This window comes from Phalacrocorax aristotelis, chromosome 24 (genome assembly GCF_949628215.1).
Source record: "Phalacrocorax aristotelis chromosome 24, bGulAri2.1, whole genome shotgun sequence".
NCBI classification, from domain to species: domain Eukaryota; kingdom Metazoa; phylum Chordata; class Aves; order Suliformes; family Phalacrocoracidae; genus Phalacrocorax; species Phalacrocorax aristotelis.
In genome coordinates, this window is record NC_134299.1 from 1133267 (window position 1) to 1154547 (window position 21281).

The 21281-nt window shown below is 55.6% G+C and overlaps 1 long non-coding RNA gene across 2 annotated transcripts; it reads right to left on the reverse strand.

The window, feature by feature from the left end:
• Positions 1-8: 8 nt before the first annotated feature.
• Positions 9-15057, reverse strand: LOC142068238 (uncharacterized). 2 transcript variants are annotated; one of them, XR_012664234.1, is made up of 4 exons: positions 14827-15057; positions 10685-10744; positions 9037-9684; positions 9-98 (listed from the first exon to the last, which is right to left on the reverse strand). It is a non-coding gene; the product is annotated as an uncharacterized LOC142068238 (long non-coding RNA). The 2 variants fall into 2 exon arrangements; XR_012664233.1 differs by lacking the exon at positions 14827-15057 and having other exon boundaries at positions 10685-11233.
• Positions 15058-21281: the final 6224 nt, after the last annotated feature.

Consider the following 21281-nt stretch of genomic DNA (forward strand, 5'->3'; position numbering starts at 1 on the left):
TGCGAGGACGGGCAGAGAGAAGCCACGCGAGCCTGAGACGGCCGCAGGCAACGGCATCCCCGGGGGAAGGACAGACAACCACGTCCTCAGCACGGTCTCTGGGAGAGGGAAAGAAGAAACAGCGACCGTCATTACCGTCGATCGACCCTGGCCAAAGCCTCTCCTTTCGCAGGGGCTTCTGGACACACCGCTCCCTCCCCACGCTACTGCTAAGGGCCCCTGCACCAAGGGGGAATCCAGTGCGCTTGAGGGACGGCTTGCTGCCTTCACGACAGGGCCTGGGGGCGGCCTAAGGCTATGCAGCACGCTTATGGGGAGGTGCCGGAGCTGGGGGCAGGCGCACGGGGCAAGGGGGGCCAGGGGAGGCTGAGCGGGACCTCCGGTGGGCCGGGGACGCGGCCATCATCTGCGCCCTGGGCACGGGGAAAAGGTCATCGTCCTCCTCCTTTCCCTCTTCCCTTCTATCAGCTCCCGGGGAACTCACCGCTTCTCGGGAAGCGGCCGCACCCGCAAGCCCCCAGTAATCAACACGAATCCAACCCCAAAAATACACCTCGCGTACCGTACGCGCCACGGCCGCCCGGCACCCGAGCGCCGGAAGACCACGCCTCCCGCCACGCCCGGCGAACCACGTGACAGGGCCGGCAGCCACTGCGCCAGGAATACAGCTCCCGGCATGCTCTGCGGCACAACCCGGCCGCCCGGCAGCCGCAAGGACTACAGCTCCCGGCATGCTCTGCGGCACAACCCGGCCGCCCGGCAGCCGGTTTGATGCGGAGCCACCCAGCATCCCTGCGAGCACAGCTGCAGGCGCAACAGCAGTTACGCAGGCACAACTAGGCACTAAACAAAGGCTTTCCAACACTGGAGGTCTAGAACAGGTAGACATTAGCACAGAAGCACAAGGGGCTCCGTCACCCTGCACAAATCTCCCCGTGCCTACACACGCACACGTTCAGAAGTTAGTTATCAGAAAACGCCCGACTCAGCCATTTGCCACAGTCACGAGACTCACGACATGATAACACGACATGACACACGAGGTGGGCTCAGAGTTTTAAGGCAAGAAATACCTCCCACGCCCCCCACCCGAGATCTTTCAGGGTCCACACCTGCCATCGCCCTGCACCAAACCTACCCGGCCAAAGGCTTTCAGGTGGCCCGAAACACTGTACACAGAAAATAACCAGGGACAGACCTGCATTGTTCGGAAGCGAACGATGCCCGACCGGGGCTCCTCTGCGGGGCACGGAGCCCCCCGGCCCCGCCCGGAGACACACACCCGCCCCCCGCTGCCCGAACTCACCCACCAGCGCTCTCCGGCCCCCGGACACGGCCGCGCTGCTCTCTCAGGCGGCTGCCGCAGGCGAGGCTCGGGCACCGCCAGGCCTCCAGGCGTCCCGAGGGGCTGCCGGCCACCGCAGGGGATGGCTGCCGGCGGCCGGACCGCCGCGGCGCTCCCCGCCCAGCTCCCAGCAGGCTCCGCCGGCCGCGGGCTTCCCACGCCGGGCCGCAGAGGGGCCCCGGCACCGCACAGGGACGCCTCGCGACCCGGCCGCCACACGCACCGGCCCTTCGGCCGCCACACGCACCGCTCCCGCCCCCGCTCCGCCGCGCCGCGCACGCGCCACCGGAAGCCCGAGCCCCGCGGGGCGGCCCTTAAAGGGCGGCCGGAAGGAACGGCCCCCACCGGCCCCGCCACCGCGCCCAGCCGGTGAGCGCCAGCGCCCCCTGCTGGCCGGGCCGCGCTCAGCTCGCGAGGGCGCCGAGGGCCGGGCGGGGCGGGACGCGCCGGCTCGGGGCCAGCGCCTTCTCGGGGCGAGCGGGAAACCCCTGCGGGCCCCGGTCACGGCCGGGCACAGCCGCGCGCCCTCCGAGAGCTGCTGAACGGGGCTGCCGCTCGTGACACATACCGAGCCGTCTGCGACGGGAGCGGGCAGAGGAGGAAGGGGCCGGCGGCCGCGGGGCCCTGGCCCCAGGCGGGGGGGGGCTGGGGCCCGGGGGGCTGGGGCCCGGGGGGCCGCCCCCCTCCTCACAGTTCCCTCACAGTTCCCTCACAGTTCCCTCACAGTTCCCTCACAGTTCCCTCACAGTTCCCTCACAGTTCCCTCACAGTTCCCTCACAGTTCCCTCACAGTTCCCTCACAGTTCCCTCACAGTTCCCTCACAGTTCCCTCACAGTTCCCTCACAGTTCCCTCACAGTTCCCTCACAGTTCCCTCACAGTTCCCTCACAGTTCCCTCACAGTTCCCTCACAGTTCCCTCACAGTTCCCTCACAGTTCCCTCACAGTTCCCTCACAGTTCCCTCACAGTTCCCTCACAGTTCCCTCACAGTTCCCTCACAGTTCCCTCACAGTTCCCTCACAGTTCCCTCACAGTTCCCTCACAGTTCCCTCACAGTTCCCTCACAGTTCCCTCACAGTTCCCTCACAGTTCCCTCACAGTTCCCTCACAGTTCCCTCACAGTTCCCTCACAGTTCCCTCACAGTTCCCTCACAGTTCCCTCACAGTTCCCTCACAGTTCCCTCACAGTTCCCTCACAGTTCCCTCACAGTTCCCTCACAGTTCCCTCACAGTTCCCTCACAGTTCCCTCACAGTTCCCTCACAGTTCCCTCACAGTTCCCTCACAGTTCCCTCACAGTTCCCTCACAGTTCCCTCACAGTTCCCTCACAGTTCCCTCACAGTTCCCTCACAGTTCCCTCACAGTTCCCTCACAGTTCCCTCACAGTTCCCTCACAGTTCCCTCACAGTTCCCTCACAGTTCCCTCACAGTTCCCTCACAGTTCGGCAAGAACAGTAGCAGGGTACAGAGCAGAGAAGACGAATTAAAAAGCACGGGGGGAGCGTTGAGGCAGACAGAGAGAGATTAAGAAAAAAGTCACGGGCTACGTGGCAAAGCAGGAGGAATTCAGAAACGAGGATGGGAACCAAGGGAGAGTGTGCTGGTGAAGGATAATGGGCATTAAAAGTGAGGGACGGGGAGCTGGGAAAAGCCAGGCAGAGAAAAACAGAATCACAGAGAGAATCACACAAAGCCAAAAAAGAAGAAACTGAACAACAGGAACAGGTGTAACCAAAGCGATGAAATCAACCAACCAGAGACGGTGTTCCATTACGGGAACATGGAGCGTACCAATCAGCGCACCTGTCGATCTGCATTTTAGTCCCTAGGCGATCGTTAATGTCAGCAGAACAACAGACAACATGCTTCTGTCAGAAAAGGATGACAAAACGCGGTTTCGCTTAGCGGACTGAGAAAACTAGCCAAGACTGCCAAGAGTAAGAGCCGAGAAGCTAAAAGGTAATTCCGGCAGGGGGAGATCGCGACCACCGACTCACAGACCACCACCGACCCAAGTAACACCACCTACTCAGAAGAGAACAACGGAAGAGGACAACCGAGCCTGCGCAGTGATTGACATACGGAACGAGCAAGTTTGTACCCATCGCTAGACAAGACAATAATGACTATGTATGAGTATGTAAAATTTTCATCTACAAATTGTACAGGAAAGGTGCGTGAGGTACGCACGCCAGGAGGAGCGATCCCCCGTGCATCCGGCGCCGTGAATATAGAATGCCTGCTCTTTAATACTAAATTGGTGTTGAGGAGTCGTTTCCGATTTTAACGCGTTTTTCGGTAACAGTTTTGGCACCCCAGGTGGGAACCTGCTTTTGAATCTCGACGGATCCGTGGGATCGTGGGACCTGCAGCCGGCCCCGAGGAATTCTCCGGGAGAGCTTCCGATCCCCGGGCCAGAGAATTCTGAGCAAGATCCCCTGGATTGAGGTAAACAAGGCATTCTTTGAAGAAGAAACTTAGGTAGAATAATACGTGGGGTTAGTTTCCCACATAGGATAGGATAGCGGGTTTGAGTCCCACAGGCCTGCCCGTAAGGCGCGGCGAAAGCCACGCAGGGTCGGGGCCAAGAGGTGCCTCGGTTGGTAAGTCTCTGCTAGGCGAAAGCCTGTGGAGCGGGACCCGAGGGTAGGGGAGTCTTCAACAGGGGGTTGAAGTCTCCAGGGATATCTAGCAGGGGGCTACAGATCCCAGTGGCAGATTTCCAGTGAGACCTCTAACGGGGGTTGGAGTCCCTCTGACTACTATTTGCGATAGCGCACAATCACAACTACTAGTCGACTGGGAGACGGGAGCATTACTGAGTAGGAAACCTATCCCACAGAGAACACCTTTGCGATGTATTTTGAAGCACTGGAAAGACGTCGGGGGCGGTGACCCACTAACTCGGAAACCATTAATTGAATATTGCAATCATTGGTGGCCAACGTATCAATTGGAAGGTGGGCACAAATGGCCAGAACATGAGACATTGCAATATCGTACCATCTTGCAATTAATGTTGTTTTGTAAAAAGGGAAGGCAAACGGGAAGAAGTGGCATATGTTGATTTGTTCTTTACACCGTGGAATCATCCCGAGCAGCAGAAACAGCGTGAGGTATGTCCACAAGATTCTACGGCAATGTTTCTGAAAAGAGGAAAACGTGGTGAGAACTTGAAAGAGTGTTGCTCTACTTGTGATACTGGATACTTCGCTTGATGAAACTGACAAGAAAATAGTATGGAATACAGCCAGAAGGCAGGTGCAGGGAGCACATGCTAACGGGAATTTACAGAGAACAATGAATAAGAATTTTCCATCTACAAATCCCGAGTGGGACCCTAATCAGCCAGGACCCAGGGGAATGTTGACTAGATGTCAGAGAGAGATTTTATTTGGAGTAAGACAAGCAATGCCAAAAGCAATAAATTGGTCAAAATTTATGAAGTGAGACAAGAATTAAGTGAGTCCCCTTCAGCCTTTATGGAAAGACTGAAGGTGACCACCAGAAAATATACTCATTTGAACCCAGAAAAACCAGAAAAAGCAATTCAGCTGGTCTCTATATTCATAAGACAATCAGCCCCAGATGGGGGCGGGGGGAGAGAAAACAACCTTCAGAAACTAGAACAACCTGAATCCAGAGATCTGGGTTAAATGCTTGAAGTAGCTTGGCATGAAGGAGACCAGGGGAATCAACCCTAGCTGAACACCTGGTTACACTGAAGCTACGGAATGAAGAAATAGAATTTTTGGTAGATACGGGAGCCACTTATTTGGTATTGAATACACGTGAAGAGAAATTTGATCATAAATCAGTAGATGTTGCTAGCGCAACAGGGCAAAGAAAAATTAGCCCCTCTCAGAGCCATTAAAGTTTAAATTGGAGAAGCAATGGGCAACTCACCAGTTTCTGCATATGCCTGAATGTCCACTGCCTCTGTTATGACGAGATCTATTAGGTCAATTAGATGCTCAAGTAACTTTTAAAGATCGAGAGATTAAATCACTAATACCAGAATCAAAAGCCACAGAGGCGAGAGCGTTTATGTTACAGGATTCCTCCAGGGAGGAACAGGTTCCCGAGGAAGTGGAAAACGTAGTAATTCCTTTGGTTTGAGCGAGCGGAGCTCCGGAGCGATCTAAGTGGGCAGAGCCGGTAAAAGTAACCTTAAAGCTTGGAGCCAAGCCCGTAAGACAAAAACAATACGCTATTAAGCGAGAGGCTCGAAAAGGATTACAGAAGTTAATTATAAAATTTTTCAGAATATGAGCTTTTAGTGGAATGTGAATCAGAATATAGTACTCCTGTGTCGCCAGTAAAGAAATCTAGAGGCAAAGAGTATTAGCTAGTTCACGATTTAAGGGCTATAAATCAGGTGGTCCAAGATATACATCCGGTAGTAGCTAATCCATACACTTTACTGACCTCTTTTAAAGGAGGAGCATAAATGGTTTACTGTACTAGATTTGAAGGACGCCTTCTTTTGCATACCTCCAGGCATAAAAAGTCAAAACCTATTTGCTTTGCAATGGGAAAGCCCCACCACAGAATGAAAGACACAGCTACCATGGACCGTACTTCCACAAGGATTTAAAAATAGTCCTACGATACTTGAGACTCAGCTGGCAAAAAAAAATTAGAGATATAGAAAAAACAGAACCCAGGGAGAGGCATCTTGTTACAGAATGCAGATGACATTCTGATAGCGGCACAAAGTAAAGAAAAATGTTTTGAAATTTTTAAATTTTCTGGGCCAAGGAAGATGCGGAGTTTCCAGAAACAAAACCCAAATAGGAAAAGAAGCAGCCATTTATTTAGGATTTGAAATATCTCAAAGACAAAGACAATTAGAAAGTGAAAAGAAAGAAACTATTTGTCAAATTCCCGAACCTAGCAGCCCGAAGGAACTGAGAGCTTTTCTGAAAACAATGAAATAGCATCAGCTCTGGATTCTGAACTATAGACTGTATGTAAAACCATTATTTGAGGCATTGAAAGACTCAAAAGGATAAATATTTAACCTGGACGCCCGGATGCCAAACGGCATTCAAAGAACTGAAAAGAGCCTCGATGATGGCCCCTGCATTAGGCCTACCTGATTTCGCTAAACCTTTTCAGTTGTTTGTCCACGAAAGACAACATTTAGCCCTTGGAGTGCTGACACAGCGACTGGGAACCTGGAAGAGACCTGTGGGCTACTTCTCCAAACAACCTGACCACGCGAGTAAAAGATGGCCTAGGTGTTTACGGGCAGTAGCAACGACAGCGCTGCCGATCCGGGAAGCCCCAAAGTTAACAATGGGACAGAACATGACAGTATATGTCCCGCACATAGCGGTGACTGTTTTAGAACAAAAGAGGGGTCGTTGGCTATCCCTTAGCAGAATGTTGAAATATCAAGTTGTTCTGTTAGAACAAGACGATGTGGAATCGAAGACTACTGCTATACTGAATCCTGCTATGTTTTTAACAACAGAAAACCTTACGGACAATTTAGAACACGATCGCTTGCTAACTATTGAACAAGTCTATTCCAGCAGACCAGACCTGAGACACAAACCTCTGGGAAAATCCTGATCTGGAGGTGTTTACAGATGGAAGAAGCTCTGGGCGAGAAGAGAAGCGAATGGCCGGATATGCTGTCGTTATCGCCGCCGAGGGAACGGAGTCAGGGGTGCTGCCTGCAAACACCTCAGCACAGAAAGCAGTATTGGTAGCATTGAAGCGAGCTCTGCGAATGGCAGAAGGACAAAGGATAAATATCTAGACTGATTCCAAACGTGCATTTGGTGTGATCCACGATCATGGAGCTATTGGGAAGGAGAAAGGACTGCCATCAGCCCAAGAATCATCAATACAGCATAAAGAAGAAATTCTCCAACTTCCGGAAGACGTGCAGAAACCAAAAGAAGTGGCGGTAAAGCGTTGCAAAGCTCATCAATTTGGCCAGACGGCTGTAAACATAAGCAAACGACTGACCGATAAAGCTGCAAAGAGGACTGCAGAGCAAGGTATCCTTGCACTAGTACCAGTAAAACAGATCAGAATTCCAAAGTTGAAACCGAGATATAATAAATTGGATGAGCAATTAGCAGAACAATTGGAAGCATCACAAAACACAGAGAGATGGTAGGTAACACCAGAAAAACAATAACAACAACCACCCCACAAGTTATGACAGAACTTGCAAAAGAAAACCATGAGCAAACACATTAGGCTGTAGGCGCTACGGTTTTGAGTTTAAAAACATCTGTAGCGTGTGTAGGCATGACAAGAATAGTTAAACCCATAGTAGCTAAGTGTCCAATCTGTCCTAGAAATAATCCCCTGAACCAAAGGAAACAACCTTTAGGAGTAACAAAACAAAAAATTCTCCCGGAAATTATTAGCAAATTAAGTTCTCTGAGTTACCCAGACAAAATAGATAGAGCAGTATTTGTCAGTGCTGACTGACAAATTTTCTAGATGGCCAGAAGCTTTCTTGTGCTGCACCGACAAAGCTAGAGTAGTAGTTAAAACGTTGCTGAAGGAAATAATACCAAGATTTAGAGTGCCAACGGGAATGTCCTCTGATAGAGCACCACATTTTTTTGCAGAGGTACTTCAACAAATTAATAAAATTTTGGGTAGAAAATGGGACCTGCATACACCCTGGAGACCACAATCAAGTGAAAAATTTCAGAACATGAAGCAAACACTAAACTGACATAGTGGAATATTATTGATCTAGGATGGAAGTATTGAGAAAATTATTATTTCAGAACTTCCAAACAGGGGAAATGTAACCAAAGTGATGAAATCAACCAGAGACGGTGTTCCATTACGGGAACATGGAGCGTACCAATCAGCGCACCTGTCGATCTGCATTTTAGTCCCTAGGCGATCGTTAATGTCAGCAGAACAACAGACAACATGCTTCTGTCAGAAAAGGATGACAAAACGCGGTTTCGCTTAGCGGACTGAGAAAACTAGCCAAGACTGCCAAGATTAAGAGCCAAGAAGGTAAAAGGTAATTCCGGCAGGGGGAGATCGCGACCACCGACTCACAGACCACCACCGACCCAAGTAACAGAAGAGAACAACGGAAGAGGACAACCGAGCCTGCGCAGCGATTTACATACGGAACGAGCAAGTTCGTACCAATCAGCAGACAGGACAATAATGAATATGTATGAATAGGTAAAACATTGATCTACAAATTGTACGGGAAAGGTGTGTGAGGTACGCACGCCAGGAGGAGCGATCCCCCGTGCATCCGGCGCCACGAATAAAGAATGCCTGCTCTTTAATACTAAATTGGTGTTGAGGAGTCGTTTCCGATTTCAACGCGTTTTTCGGTAACACAGGGAGTCAGATCAAGAGAGCCAGAGAACAACAAAACACCGACAGGCTACAGGACAGAGCAGGAGGAATAAAAAAAAAAAAAAACGGAGCCAGAGCCAGGCAGAGAGAGGCGGAGAAAGAAAAAGGAGCCACAGGCTACAGGACAGAGAGAGGGAGGACTGAAAAGACGGGGAGGCAGGGAGACACTCAGAGCGAGATGGAGAAAGAAGGTGCGGGGGGGGGGGGGGCGCAAAAAAAAAAGTAAATTTTGCAGCAGGTAAGGAAAGAGAGGGGGCCGGGGGAGAGACAGGGAGGGCCCAGGACGCACAAGAGAGGCAACGGGGCCCCAGTGGCCCAGGACTCACCGCGACTCTCGCTCTCAGCGCTGCTGGCACAATTTAGCCGTTCAGATGCTTCTTTCCCCTCCTCTCCTCCCTGCCTCTTCTGCAGCTCCAGACTCTAGGCCGTCCTCCACCTGAAGAGAATACGTGGGTGTCTTACAGCTCTTACCAGATGAGGCTTCCTAGGCACGTAGCCTAGCTCGCCCGTGCTGGAGCTGGGGGCAGGCGCACGGGGCAAGGGGGGCCAGGGGAGGCTGAGGGGGAGCTCTGGTGAGCTGGGGAGTCGGCCATCTTCTGCACCCAGAAGCTGCAGGGGGAAAAGGTCATCATCCTCCTCCTCCTTTCCCTCTTCCCTTCTATCAGCTCCCGGGTAACTCCTAGGGCTGCCCTCACCCGCTCGCCTTTAGCATACCAGAAGCCTGCCTCGGCGGGTCATTTGAAGCTTCCCATCCCACCAGCCCCAGTAGTACAGGCACACAAGGAGATACCCCTGCACCCACCAAAGGGGCTCGCTCACCTCGCCGGCAGCCCTAGGCCTCACCCGACACAGGGAATCGTGTCCGACACACCACCACGCTGCAGCAAGAGCAGAGGAGGCCTTTCCTTACCAGGAAGCAGCAACGAGCACGGCGGCATCACCTCGCAGGCACTGCAGCATCGCAGGGCTGTTACCTGCGGAGAGAGCAATGGGGATCACAGGGACGCCACCGCGCGTGCGCGGCTCCCGGGCTCAGTACCCAATTCTGGTCGCTGGGCAGCAGCATTATCTGAATTACTCTTCTCGATTAATACCATCCAGAAACCGTAACTTGGCTGCATCCACAGAGCTTCTATTCCTCTGCACCTTTCCCCCTCGCAGCCCCAGCAGCGCCGTTCATTGCCTCTGCACCAAACAGCAAAGTGTCTCGAGGGAGGAGAAGCAGCACAGCAAACCTGGGGAACAAGGTTGGGTTCCCACCCCCGCAGAATAAGCCCCAGGAACTGCTTGTAGGCATGTGGCATCAGGGTTGTGATCGGGTTTTGGTTTGGTTTTCTTTTTTTTTCCCCCGCCTTCTTTACATAATGTAATAATTGGGGTTGCTTTTCCAAACTACTGAGTTCTGTGGGGATTTTTTGTGCTTTTGCCCTACAAAAAATGGTCATTTTCACTTTCGGTTTTGTGCATGAGAATGGTTGGCGGGTGCTTTTAGGTTGTTGTTCCTTCCCCCCACCCCCTTTTTTTTTTCCTTTCCAGCCGCACAAATCCAGCTGGAGTTGGCTTTCCCAGAAGCCCCAAGTTGTTTTCTTTCCACCAGAATTCTTCCTGTATTTTCACCCCTCATTGCAGGCCCAGAGTCAAGGGGTTTGAGGTATTTTTGTGCCCAGGCAGCAGCTCCCAGGCTGCATAAGCAGCCCCACAGGGGGAAGTCCCTGTTTGAGGGAATCGGCCCCAAATTGGGATGGGAAAGTGAAGAGAAGGAGAAAAAACCCTGAATAACCTGAAAAAGAACACCTACTCCAGCCCACCAAGCACCGGTCACCTTGCCTGACTCACCTCCAGGGCCCAGATCACGCTCGGCTCATCGCTTAGCACCCTCAGATCACAAAAAAAAAAAAAAAAAAGAGTAAAACCCGTAATGGAGCCCTATAGCCATCAGTCACATCTTCCCTCCAGTACTACACACAGACTCACCTTCTTACAGCGCTCCCCTGGGCTCTCCTCCGTTGCCCTGCACGACTCATCCATCTGCACCTGGAAAAACAGTGTTACTGAACAAGTCACCTGGAGGCACAGCAACAGCTTAACCATTCCACAGCTCCTGCGCCCACGTAGGAATACCATCTAGAGCCCAACTACAGCCTGCCGTTAAAGGAAATGCATTAAATCAAACGTTAAGCCCTCGCACGTACAAGCCGGAACAGCAAAAACACGGCACGCTCGCGCACCCAGGGCGCAGCCCGACGGAGGTCCACGCGCACCTCGCCGGTTTGATGCGGAGCCACCCAGCATCCCTGCGAGCACAGCTGCAGGCGCAACAGCAGTTTCACCTACACCCATCTCGGCGCGCAGCGCTTCTGAAGCTTTAAGCTGAAAGCCCTACCTTGACGCTTGGCCACACTAGAAGCGAGCCGTAGCTAGGACTCCACAGAAACACAGCAACACAAATTGCACACCCACAGCGGCGACAGCCTTGCAACTACTTAGACCAGGAACAACAGAGGAAAGTAAAACAGCTTCATCACCCGCACAGGAAAAGCGGCAGACGGAGGCAAAGGGTCAGCATTCATAGCCCTTACAGAACACAGGCGTTCTCTCTCCTTCCATTCCTAAACCCATCCCTTAGGTCTAAATATCGCAACCCTGCTGTGGCAATAGCGAGAGCGGGGAACGAGAGCCCTGCCGCCGGCCGTTTGTGCGGCAGGACACAAAAACAGAGGGACATGTTTTGCCACACACAACCCTGAATCTCCTGAAAATTTATGTTTACCAAAAATAGGCATTTGGAACATATTGCCAAAAACAAAACATTCGGCAATAAAACTTTTATGTGTTTGACACCCGCACATTTTTTGGGAACTTGCTATTTGCTTCCTGGTTTTGCTGGTCTTCCCTCAGAAGTTCTACCTGCAGCCAAGTTATTCCCACCCACCCGACCGGTTCAAGCATTCACCTTCCTGGTATTACCAGCACATTGAGACACAGGCGAGGAACTTAACTGCTCTTCTAAAACTATCCAAATGACAATTACAGCCCTGAAAGAGGAGTGGAAGAGAAGAACAGGAGAGATCAGGCAGCAAAAATGCTCTGCAGGCTGCTGCCAGCCAACACTGCACTCTTTTGTTAAAGCCACCCCGCCCCCCCAAATGCAAACAAAAAACCCCCCATGACTTCATGAAGTGCGTGGTTTTTTTTCTTTTCAGTAGTCCTTTTGGAGCTCATCCCTGTCTCAGCATCTTGTCTTGTCAGAGCATGAAGTGCAGATGATCTGTATCCCGATGACATTTGCATGGGATGAATACATTTTCAGAAATAGACCCGATCCGTGAGACTCCTGTCACCTTTGTGGTTTTAATAATCGTAACTCAATTTTATCGACTGACACACTTGTGAGAAAACTAATTAACTTGAAACGTAGCCTCTCCTCGGGGAAAAAACGTGTTAGACACCAAATGAAACCGATTCAGAGCTCCAAACCACGATGGAGCCGATAGAGCTGTTGTGACTTAGTTTGGATGTTTAATTAATTGGTTAATAACTCTTCTAAGCAGCGCAGAATGAAGAGCTGGACCCAAAGAGGGTGCGCTGCGCTGGATCCAAAAAGCACCCTTCCTCCAGAGACCCGCCTCAGGTGGCGAGTTCGCTCTGGTGCATGCTGGCCTCCCGAACTTCGGGGTCCGATGTGACCGGACCCCCACCTCCGGGGAGGGTCCTCGTACCCTGCCCAACCCTTGCTTTCCCCTGCAGCCCCCCGATGCCCCCACGCCACCCCCACAAGCAGCCAAACCGGCTTCTGCTTTTGGCCCCCAAACCAGCTCACTTTGGGACCGGTTCTGAGCCAAAAAGCCCAGCTGCTGAGCCTGTTCTCAAGTCCCAAAAGCGCAGCACTTGACCTCTGCTCCTCAGCCCAAAACCACACCACTTAGTCCCCTCGCTCAGGCCCTCAAAACGCACGACTCGATCTGTTTCAGGGCTCCGGCGTCAGCCACAGGAGCCTGCTCTCAAGGCCCAGGAACAGAAGAGCTGTGCTCTCCCCGTTCAGGGACCAAACCAGCTGAACCTGGCTGCGTCCCGGCCCCCTCCGCAGTCCCCACGGGCAACGCTCAGGGCCGCGGAGAGCGCAGCCACCCCGCAGCCCTGCACCCCCACGGCCCACGCGCGCACTGTCGGGGAGGCCTTGGGAACTGAACTGCGCGGGCCCGGCCCCGCACCCCGGCGGGGCAGCCCAGCACCGGCCCGGCAGCGCTTTCTTCCTGCTCTCGCAGGCCTCGTTTCCCCGGCAGCGCCGGCACCGCCGGGCCCGCACCCCAACCCCACAGGGGGCCGGGCCCGGCCCGCCTCCAGCAAACCGCGGCGGCAGCAGCCGGGGTCCCTGCCTGCCTCGCGGGCAAGGGGGGACCCGCCCGGCACCGCAGGAGCCCCCGCCGGGGTCGCCGCCGCCCGACCCCGACGAGGAGCAGTCGAGAGCCGGGTGGGGCTGCCCCTACTCCCCGGGGACGGGCACGGGCTCGGCCCCAAAACCCAACCACCGACCCACGACAGCGCTCGGCCCGGGGCCGCTGCTGCCCGCACCCCGCCGCCCCCCCGGGGGCTCCGCGGACCGGGAGACCCCACAGCCCAAACCCGCCGACCCACAGCGCGCCCGGCCATGCGGCTCCTCACCTGCTCTGGCGCGGCTCCGGCTGCCCCACGGCCCGGCACGGAGCCGAACCCGGACACCGGACCATCCGCCAACCCCCCCAACCCCCGGACGCTCCGGGACGGTTCTCGTCCCTTTTCGCTCTGACGCCTCGAGCCGAGCCGGCCCCGCTCCTCCGAGCTACCGGCGGTGCCCGCTCTGCTGCTCGGGGCCGGGCCCTGTTCTCGCCCGGACGCGAGAAGCCGCTCCGGGGTCTCCTCGGTGCGTCCAGCCCCGTGCCGTGCCGGAGCGGGGAGAGCCGGGTACGAGCGCGGAGCCCTGGGGCAGGGGTTGCCCCAGTGCCGCCGACGGTGTGTGGGGGGGTGTCGTCGTCCCCCGCCCCACGCGGGGGGCGCACACACGGTACACTCGCGGGCAGGGGCATCCCCGGGGAGCCGTGCGGCCGGGCTGCGCCGTAGGAGGGGAAGGTGATGTTGGTTTCCCATTTTCCCCGCAAACTGATCCTCCCCCCCGGCCCCCCTTTCCCGCGCGTTACAGCCCGCGAAAAAGCTTTTAACAACCCGATCGACAACACTCCCTTTATCCCTCTTCCAGCAGCAGCAGCAGCAGCAGCGAGAGATTAAGGCAACTGCAGCAGAGGGGAGGAAGGCAAGGAGAGCCTTTTCAAGCAAGGGCAGGACAAAATGCACGGCGTGGACAGGCACAGGAGAGGCTGCATTATCTGGAAAGCACAACGCCTGCCCAAGGGCAGAAAATAAGGAACGAATTGTTTCCAAGGAGCTGCAGCAGACGAATCACCTTTTTCTTTATTGCACTCCTGCCCTTTGTTATCCAAAGCGATAGGCTTCACCACCGGGCAGAAAATAGCTGCCTAGATTTACACGGACAACCAGAAACAATCAAGCCACCCAGCAAGAAGTTCGCAGCAGAGGTATAACCCATCAGCAGCTAAAACATTTGTTACGCAGGCACAACTAGGCACTAAACAAAGGCTTTCCAACTCTGGAGGTCTAGAACAGGTAGACATTAGCACAGAAGCACAAGGGGCTCCGTCACACTGCACAAATCTCCCCGTGCCTACACACGCACACGTTCAGAAGTTAGTTATCAGAAAACGCCCAACTCAGCCATTTGCCACAGTCACGAGACTCACAACATGACACACGAGGTGGGCTCAGAGTTTTAAGGCAAGAAATACCTCCCCCACCCCCCACCAGAGATCTTTCAGGGTCCACACCTGCCATCTCCCCGCACCAAACGTAACCGGCCAAAGGGTTTCAGGTGACCCAAAACACAGTACACAAAAAATAACCGGGGAGAGCCCTACATTGTGGAAAAGCGAACGATGCCCGACCGGGGCTTCTCTGCGGGGCCCGGCCCCCGCCCCGCCCCCGGCCCGACCCGCACGGAGATACCCCCCGGCCCGCGCCAGGCCTCACCTCACACGGAGACCCACCCGCTGCCCGAACTCACCCACCAGCGCTCTCCGGCCCCCGGACACGGCCGCGCTGCTCTCTCAGGCGGCTGCCGCAGGCGAGGCTCGGGCACCGCCAGGCCTCCAGGCGTCCCGAGGGGCTGCCGGCCACCGCAGGGGATGGCTGCCGGCGGCCGGACCGCCGCGGCGCTCCCCGCCCAGCTCCCAGCAGGCTCCGCCGGCCGCGGGCTTCCCACGCCGGGCCGCAGAGGGGCCCCGGCACCGCACAGGGACGCCTCGCGACCCGGCCGCCACACGCACCGGCCCTTCGGCCTCCACACGCACCGCTCCCGCCCCCGCTCCGACGCGCCGCGCACGCGCCACCGGAAGCCCGAGCCCCGCGGGGCGGCCCTTAAAGGGCGGCCGGAAGGAGCGGCCCCCACCGGCCCCGCCCCCGCGCCGGACCGCCCCCGCGCCCAGCCGGTGAGCGCCAGCGCCCCCTGCTGGCCGGGCCGCGCTCAGCTCGCGAGGGCGCCGAGGGCCGGGCGGGGCGGGGCGGGACGCGCCGGCTCGGGGCCAGCGCCTTCTCGGGGCGAGCGGGAAACCCCTGCGGGCCCCGGTCACGGCCGGGCAGAGCCGCGCGCCCTCCGAGAGCTGCTCAACGGGGCTGCCGCTCGTGACACATACCGAGCCGTCTGCGACGGGAGCGGGCAGAGGAGGAAGGGGCCGGCGGCCGCGGGGCCCTGGCCGCAGGCACGGCGGGGGGTGGGGGGCTGGGGCCCGGGGGGCCGCCCTGCTGGGTCACTGCCCTGCGCCGCACCGCGCTGGGGGCTGGGGCCCGACCGGCGCCGGGCGACCGGGGGCAGCCACGAGCAGAGGGCCTGAGCTTAGCCACGGCCTGCAAAACACCCCGAAGCGTGAGACGCTGCAAGGCCAAGGTGGTCCTTGGCAATGGGGGCGCCTGGGCTCGGCCTCTGCCTTACCTGTCCTGGGTCTGCGTGGCGTTCCAGGGGAATGGTGTTTTCCTTGTGCGGAAGGTGGGCTGGCCGTTCGGCCGTGCCCCGGCCGTTACCGATCCTGCCAAAGGCGCTCGCACGCTCTGGCCCATTACTGCTGCGGTACCGCGCCGTAGCAGAAAGAAGAGGTGTTGTGTTTTCTCACAAAAAGCCTCCTATGGTCAGTTGAAGAAATAACCTCCTTCCGTGGCACTGACTCTTTTTGTACAGTCCATAGCCGGCTTTCGGCTTTTGTCTTTACAGCATTCAGTTTGCTTTCTGCCTAGCTTTCTACCTGCTGTGAAACATTTGGATGGTTTTTTCTTGCTGGTTTTTTTTCCCCCTACTTGCTCCACAACTCCCACACCAACCACCCAGCGTGGCTCGCCTTTCAGCCCCCAGACCCAGGAGCCTTGCCCTGGGATGGCCCTTACATGTCAGCAGAGTTGTTCCAGCTCTCACCCTGTCCCTACCCAGCTGAGGACGTCTGTGTCCGTGGGAGGCACCCAGAAACTCCCCCTGCAGCGTGGCAGCCCCCTGCCCCGTCAGTGAAAACTGCGGCAATATCGGCTAAGTTTAAAAGCGTCGGCAGGAGGTGCAGAATACATAAATAAAGCGGCGGTTGGCTGCCGGGTATGGGTGCGATATAAATACCTTTTGTTTACAGGCCTTCGTGCCTATTCAGCGTTGAACGGCACCGCAGCCCACCCACCCTGGGGCTCACGGGGCTCGGAGAAGGGTCTCTCCAAGGGCACAACCTAAGGCAGCGCAGGAAGCCCAGCTGCCACGCTCCCAGTCGCTACGGGACGCTTGCTTACAGCTACACCGACGACGGTACGGATGAGGCTGGAACTAGCAGAAATGCTGACTCTTCTGGCCTTTTATTCGTGGAAGGTACAGCGCGCGAGCCTCGGCGGCTCACAGGAGAAGCGCGCAGTGCTGCCTAACTCTCATTCTCAGCTCATGTACTACTGCCAAAGCTCCTGCCCTGTGCTGTGCCAGATGCCGGCTGGCGTGAGCACCTGGGCTCCTGAGGGACCCCGTTGTCCTGAGAGCCAGAGGTACTCACTTCCCTTTGCATGAGGCCTGTAGGAGATATACCCTGCAATTTAAAAAATCCGTATCAAATGTGGCAGACTCAAAAGAGGGCATTTTTAAAAAGGCAGGTTTGTTTTCTTTGTTAACTTTACGATCTACAGCCTAGCAAAGAGCTCCCTTTCAGTGTCAGTCGCTTGGCTTTCTCCCCTACTGACGAGGTCCCAGCCTCCCGGTGAGATCTCGCTGGAGATATTCTGAGTTTCCCTCGAGTACGTGGCTGCCCTGGCCCGAGGCCAGCGAAGAAGCTGACTTTGCCCGTGCCTGAATCAGCAACACGTCCAGCAGGCGACTTGCAGAGCCCAGGGAACCCTCGTAAAGAGGTTTGGGGGTGGGGCGCGCCACATCTGCGGCATCGGCCGTGGGAAAGGACCGGCGCAGTAAAACAGGTGGGTGAAACCGCGGTCCGCGCCAATACGTGCTGCTGCCTGGGGCATCACTTTGCTGCGGGTCAAGTCAGATGCTCTCTGTAAGAGCGAGTCAGGGTAAAGGCAGCAGCAGGTTTTTTTTCTGCTCATTTTAACAAAGGCTGGACGGAGCCCATAGAGGAAGGCACTACGCGTCTTGCTGGGTTGGTTTCCCGGCCTTCTCGTAAGCTGTCGCGGAAACTTGCACGAGGAAAGCCTGTGCAAGCTGATGATGACAGCCACACACGGTTGAAGAGGGAGCAGACGGTGAGAGCAGAGGTGCGCGCTCAGGCTGTGCGCTGGAAGCTAATGCTAATGCTGCAAAATAAAGAGTGGATTTTCTTTTTTGGGTTTAGGTGAGCGCTAAACATTACATGTGCGTGTGTGTGAGTGTCTCGCAGGTTTTTGTCATACACCCCACCCTCCCACCCCAAAAAAATGACCCACACATGCCACGCGTTAAACAGTGGTTTTCCATTGTACTTAGACGTGCTTACACAGGTGTGTTGGTTTGTTTTTTTTTTTAATGCAGAAACAGCAATACGATAGATTTAATACAGCTAGCAGTTAGACGGGTGTAGCTTTAGAGCGTCGGCTGTTTACAAAGCAACCGCACACCTTCTTTAACTCACAGTTTAAACAAGTAAACTTGCAGTGCATCACATGTGCTTTGTACAGTCACGTTCCACACGGCAGGCCAGATGCTTCACCCTGCCTTGTCCTTGTTGCCCCGACTCCAACGGGACCGCCGAGGCCATCCTGGGGACAGCGCCGCTTTCTAGCAGCTGGGTTGCTTGCCTGGACGCCCCACAGACAAACAATCATTTCCCCACTGAACCTCTTCTCAAATATTTTCCTACCCCTGCAGGCCCCACGTCCTTTGGTTCATATTTCCTTTTTTCCGGGCTTTATGCACAGGACCTATGATTTCCAGAAATAGAAACAGAGGCTGATTCAGTCCAGGCTAAACATTCTCTGACCTAAACTAAACTGTCTTCAAAGAGATAGCTGTACTGTAGGCACCACCTCGGGAACAGAAGTTGCCCCGTCATTAAAAAAAAAAAAAGAAGGAAAACAAGGCATTTCAGGCTGAGGAGGCTGAACGGTGTGCTGGGGGCGGTGGGGGTTGGAAAGAAACAGTTCAGACGATCAGAGCGAGCTTAGCGTTGCAAAGCGTGCCATTATTTTTAATTTGGCAGTCAGAAGACAATAGATTCTGACACTGATTTCCTGTGTGCTGCGGGAGTTCTCTCCTCAGCATTCCTGTGCACCATTTTACTTTTGTGTCCCGTCTGCTTTGCTTTTGTGTTGTAGCTCTCCGGTTCTAGCTACGCTTCCCACCACCCCCATTACTCTTTGACAAGCCCAGCTCTCACTCTGCTTCCCTTCCCTTCCCGTATGCGCGTGCAGGGAAAAGCCTGCGCGTCTGCCACTACACGACACGCTCTGGGAGGCAGGAGAGATGACGATGCTCCTTGACAGAGGACACAGCTGAGGGGCGGTCCGCCGGGGCTGGGGTGATGGCAGCACCTTCCCTCAGCTGCCCCATCCGAGCACGGGTGCAGGTGAGCACTGAGGAGAGACAAGCAGGCAGGAGCCGCAGAGCGAGAGAGAAAATAAAATTCACGGGTGGGTGCTACTTACGTCTCATTTGTAGCGCAAGGGATGAATTCTCAGCACATTCTTGGAGCTGCCCCTTTGGGACTCACAGAGAAGAGGGAGGCTGGCCACGCGGTGTAGCCCAGCTTTGCTTCCCCTAAATGGTTTTACTGTTCAGGTGTTGCCCTAATCTGGCCGGTACCCCTGCAAAGAGTTTGGGATTTCTGCTGCCTCTCCGGGCCAGCCACAGACCCCGACTTCATCGCAGCGAATGACCCTGCGCTCCTCAGAGCGGTTGCCGAGTCACATCCCGCTGCCTTCCCTGCAGAACTGGAGACCCTTTTTCAGCCCTTGCCCCCTCTTCTCTCAGCTCGTTGCCCATCCCTTTATCAGTGCCGGCACCGATCCTGCCTCCAGCTCGCCCTGTCTCCACCTGCGAGCGCCCAACACGCGCTAAATGTCTCCTCAAGGATGCACGGAAGAGACGCGCAGGCAACCCAGCACAGACCCCCTGCAAACATCTTCTTTCCATTTTCTTTCCTCTCCTGACACGAAGAGATGACTTAGGAAAAGCATACTGCTCGCATTTCACCTGCACTGCTTCTACTTTCACTTTCGCTCTCCTTGGCAGTAATTAATAGCGGTGGCTGGGGGGGCTGGGGCATTCCCCCAAAGCGGCTGCAGTTACATCCGGGCGATTGTGGCACTCCATTAGCTTTGTAATTTAAAATCTAAATCTTCTGGAATTGTTAGTTCCTGTCAGGAATCACCCGTACCTGCAAATTTTCTTAATGCCTACGCTTGAACCCAGCCACTGTTTAACTGCTCACCTTTATTTCTGTTCATTTAAGAATCTAAAGCTTCGTTTACTGCTTGGGTTGGAAGCAGGAGCTGTCGCTGCCTCTGAACTTTCTAACAGCCCTGTTACAATTTCAGTATTACCCACTCCCAATTTAGCTTTCCGGGTCGATTTTCATTCTAGATTCGAAAATTTCCTTATTTTGTTTCTGATCAGGAGTCATTAATGCCTGCAGTTGATTTAGTAACGGCTGTATTTAGATTGAGCTATTAATGACTTGCAACTCTATTTATGGCATAAAAAAGGACTGCCTTTATTTTTTTTTAATTACAGATTAGGAATAATGACTGCCTGGTTTGTTCAGTACTAGCTGCGATTAAATTTAGTCACGACTCATCCCTAAATAATATGTGTTTATTTTCACTCTAACATTTTAACCTTCCCTTTACTGGTCAGGGGCACCGACAAGTGCCCGTGCGTACCTCCGCTCCCCCTGCGCCGGCTCCCCAGGGAACAGCCTCTTACCCTGACCAGAGTCTGCAGCGGCCCGTTGTCATCCCAGCTCCTCGCCCTCGAGAAAGCGGCCGCCTGAAGCGGCGGCAGCTCCGCTGCTGCCCAGAGGGGACGGAAATGGCGCGGGGTAAAGCTCTCCGGGCCGCCTGCGTCCCGCGCGGAGGCGGTGACCTCAGCAGCCTGTACGCTGTTGGGGCCGAGCCAACAACCTGAGGAGGAGTCGCAGGGCGTAGCTGTTTCTGCAACAACCACGCTTTCCCGCCTGGCTGGACAAGAAAGCGGGGCCTGCGGGGGCCTGGAGAGGCAGCATCGCTGCAGGTTGTGCCACGGCTGTTGAGAGGCCAAGGCAACACCTGAAACAGTGAACGGCACAACTAGTGAAAACCCCCAAGGTTCCGGGTTCAGGAAAGACAGGAATTGCAGCAGCACAATAAAATGACCTCACGAGGGGGAAAAAAAAAACAGCAAAGCAAAAACCAAACCCCAAACAGAACACCATACCACTAACCCGTCTCACCGCCCCCTCAGCGCCCAAAACAGCATCCTGGGAGAAAAAAAGCAAAGCAGGCCACAAGGGACCTTTCTAGTACAGATGCCGCCAAAGAGTGCCAAGCTCTGGAATCCTTACCTCAGGCAACGCCTCCGCTTCTCTAAACGCCAGAGCACGCCTGCCCGGGGGGCTGAGACAGCCCCAAAGCTGCGACCGCCCGAGGGAACACGGGAGCACCGACGGCAGAGAAGCCCAGGAGCAGCAAGAGCTGCCCGAGCCCCGGCTGGGGCTCTTCGGCCCCCGGGCCCCGCCCCCGCCCTTCCCACAGCGCCCCGCGAAAGGGGCGGGCCGAGCCCCCCGGGGGGTGAAGGCCCCGGGAGCCGTACGAGAGCCGCCTGGAGTTCCCGGCACGGGAGGGAGGGGGGAGAGAAAACACCCAAACCGAGCCCCCCGAGCGGAGCAAACACAGGCTCGGGCTGTTGCCGGGGGGCGGGGCCTGTCGCTAAGGGGAGAGAGCCGGCACCGCCCCCCGGGCCGTTGCCAGGGGGTGGGGCCTGTCATCACGAGGAGCTGCTGGTACCGCCCCCCCGGGCCGTTGCCAGGGGGTGGGGCCTGTCATC